This window comes from Bos grunniens, chromosome 29, assembly GCF_055505025.1.
Source record: "Bos grunniens cultivar Pamir isolate PY7600 chromosome 29, Bosgru_T2T1.0, whole genome shotgun sequence".
In the NCBI taxonomy this organism is placed as follows: Eukaryota; Metazoa; Chordata; class Mammalia; order Artiodactyla; family Bovidae; genus Bos; species Bos grunniens.
In genome coordinates, this window is record NC_141193.1 from 1,276,950 (window position 1) to 1,280,634 (window position 3,685).

At 49.5% G+C, this 3,685-nt stretch overlaps 1 pseudogene across 1 annotated transcript; it reads right to left on the reverse strand.

Annotated features, from left to right (window-relative positions):
• Window positions 1–237: 237 nt before the first annotated feature.
• Window positions 238–3,444, reverse strand: LOC147341671 (V-type proton ATPase 116 kDa subunit a 4 pseudogene; annotated as a pseudogene). Its single transcript, XR_015157836.1, has one exon. The product of XR_015157836.1 is annotated as a V-type proton ATPase 116 kDa subunit a 4 pseudogene (transcript).
• Between the last annotated feature and the right edge of the window lie 241 nt (window positions 3,445–3,685).

Consider the following 3,685-nt stretch of genomic DNA (forward strand, 5'->3'; position numbering starts at 1 on the left):
ATCCAAACTGATGATATCCAGTGTCTCTCAAATTTAGTTTCACTGTACTGGTATGCAGAGAAGGCAATGGCAACCCACTCCAGTGTTCTTGCCTGGAGAATCCCAGGGACGGGGGAGCCTGGTGGGCTGCTGTCTATGGGGTCGCACAGAGCTGGACACGACTGAAGCAAGTTAGCAGCAGTACTGGTATAAACATTTCAAAATAAATATATATAAATGAAAAAAACCTTCCTATTAAAACAAGAATTATCTGTTCTTTTATTCATGACTCCTTTCCTGTCTCTCAGTATATTACAACTTCATAGATTTTTTTTTTTTCCTTCCCTAGGATTTATTTGTATAACTCTATTGTTTAGCTTTGGCCTATCATTATCAGTACTCAATTTTACAGAACAGTTTTCTTTAAAAAAAATCTTAAAGAAAGAGTGAATGCCCCAAAAGTTTAATTACATGAAAACATGAGTTTGACACTCCCACTCCCCTCATTGCAATCATTTTAGTATTTGACAACAGGCTCCAGGTTGAAATGACTTGCCCGTGTAGTTTCTCTATGACATGGTGAAGTCATATCAAATCCCAGGGCTTACAGATAAATAATACAGGGCTTCCTGCCTCCAGTTAGTGAGAACAATCATTCCATTGATGGCCTTGCGCAGGCTGACTTTAAAGACAAGACGAAACTTCTTTCATTGGCACAGAGACTGGAACAGGAGGTGGCCAGACAGGTGGCCACAGCCTCCAGACGTGCAGCTACTCCTCAGCTGTCCCATCCACGATTTGTTTGAAGGAGAATGGAGAGAACTTGTAACCAGCCCCGGTGTAGAACTTGTTTTGGAACTCCACCCAGTGCAGCCTCAGGGCATGCAGGAAAGCAGAGAGGCCCTCCATGATCAGAAGGATGGCTACCGTCAGAACAGCGAACACAGCAAAAATGATGAAGACCCCAACGAGTCCTCCCCAGCCTCGCGTGCGAAGGCCAATGTGCATCACCATTGTCCAGAGCACTTCAGACAGTTGTGCATGTGCCAGACTGAGGGCCCAAAGCCGGAGGTAGGAGGCTGTGTTGGAAATGCAGCCCAGGCAATACTCGATCGTGTGAATGGCCTGATGCACAAAGATGTCTCCAAAGTTGAACTCTTGATCGTGGTCATCCTGAGCCCCATGGGCACCTACAGAAGCACTGTGACCAGAGCTGTCACCCTCGGTGTTCTCAGTGGTGTCTTCTGGGATTCTGGAGGCCTGCAGCTGGGATTTCCGATGGTTGGCTCTAAGGATAAATGGCTTAATCAGAAGCATCCATGGCACAGAGATCAAAGCCATGATAACAAAGAAACTCTGGACTTTTTGCTGATGTTGGTACAGAGGTACATTTGAAGAGTCCTTGTAGTTAAATAGGAACATGTTAATGAAGTGGATAAGGATGCTTGGGGCTCGCCGGGACACAGAGACGTTGAAGGAGCACCATTTGAAGATGATCATGAAGACCAGGTATCCAAAAAGACTCAGGATAAAAATCATCTCAGGGATGAACTGCAGAATGATGTTCAGAGTGTTTCTGAAGAACCTGTAATTGAAAAGGCTGAGAATAACACCAAAAACCATCTGGACAATTCCCAGGATAACTGACATCTTCATCTTATAGGAGTTCAAAAATGTTAGCTTGTTTGAAGCCAAGTTCCAAATCGGATCAATTCCAAACGGGTATGGATTTCCAGAGTATACTCCCGGAACGGCTGGGTCGAGCTGCAACAGTGGATTCATTTTCAATACCTGCATACTCCACGTGCCATTTCTGAACATGGGTTGGACACTCCAGGAAGAGCCAAAGATGTTCAAAGACTTGGCGAAGCAGTCGTTATAGATCAAGCCCGTGTAGATGGAGAAGATGCCCATGAGGAGGATGAGGTAGCGCCCATGGAAGAAGGTGTTCCAAATCTCATTGGTCGACTTTTGAGCGAGCAAGTGTTTCTCATTAAGGACCATCCAAAGGGCTGCCAGGAACATCACAGTTCCATGACCACAGTCTCCAAACATCACGGCGAACAGGAAGGGGAAAGTGATGATGGTGTAGGGAGCTGGGTTCATCTCCCGGTAACTGCCTATGCCATATGCATCTACAATATTCTGGAAGCCAGCTGTGAATTTATTTGTCCTGTTAAACGTGGGAGGAGCTGTTTTAGACTGCACTGCTGTCAAGATGGGGACCATGGAGGAGCCACTTAGTTCCACGCCTTGCTCCAGTGCCCTCCTGATGCGCACGGTGTCAGCCACTGGGAACCAGATCTCAGCGATGACACACTGCTGGGTGATGTCAATGTTGCACAGGTTCAGGATGTGATAGATGGCCTTCATCTTCTGCACTTTGATGACCCAGGAGTGCCAGTTGGCAGCTGCTTCTTGCAGGAGGCTCTGACGGTGAGACTCTGTCTGTGTTAACACGGTGAGTAAATCTTCCAGCCTCATGTTGACGCCCTGCAGCATCTCTCTGCGCTCCAACGCCAGCTCTGGGCAGGGGTATACAGTGGCTCGATACCCATCACAGACCTTCTTGATTTTCTCCCTGAGCTGTTCTCCTTGATCAAATATGATGAATATATTCTTTTTAATTTCTTCTCTTGTAACGGGATCTTCCAGAACTGTGTCCATCTCACTGAACTTTACGTAGATGTTTCCTCGGCAAATTCGCCACAGCAGCCTCTCAAAGGAAGCCATCCTCTCCCGGTTGACCACACGGGCTGTGAACCCCAGCTTTCCACTGATGTACGCAGGCGTAGGTCTCAACTCCAGGAGACCGGAAGTGTCTTCTACAAAGAAATCATCTGCTAAGTTGGCTTCTGTCTCAAAGAAGTCCTGGGTTTTCTTCAGGAGATGTTTGAATTCCGTCAGTTCTAGGAAGTTTTTCTTCAAAGCCTGATAGTTCTGATTGGCTTCCTGAAGCTCTCCTTCCAGTTTTTCTAGAGCAGTCGCCAGGATGATCATTTCCCGTGGAAGAGGGGTCAGCGGGGACTTCTCAGGCACCTGAATCTCAATCTCATCTTGCATCTGATCTTCCAGAAAACGCAGGATTCTCTCCAATGATTCACACCTTCTGACTTTATTCACAAATTTCCTCTGGAAGCGGCTCTCTTTCACATTTAAATCTTTGAACTGAACCAATCCAAGCTCTCCAAGCTCAGCTACACAGCAGTATGCAGCCTCCACCTGGAGAAAGAGCTGTGACAAACACATTTCCTCACTTCGGAATATGGACGCCATGTTGGCCCAACCTTGGACCCAGCCTTGTCCGAGCCGGTCCTGGGCGCGGGACTCCCGCGGCTTCCTTGGCGGGGCCGGGAGGGTAGGGCTAGCCAGCGGCGGGCGGATGGGACCAGCCCGGGCCGCGGACTCCGCAGGCGACTCCCCCAGCGACCGCGGAGCCCCTCCCGCGGCTTCTCCTCCTCCGGCGCTCGCAGAGCCCGAGGCGGGCTGTGTTGTATCAACACCGGCCTGTCCGAGGCGAGGACGAACCTGCCCCGCCGGCCGGCCCTGCTCACACACCCCCTCCCTCCCCCGCCCAACCTGTGCCCTCGGCCACGACCTTGGGGCCCCACGGGGGTCAGAGCCTTACTTCTCTAAGGAAGACACTTACCCCCTAGTGAGGGGAGGGATTGGGAAGAGCCGACTTGAGGCCTCAGAAGAGCCCTAG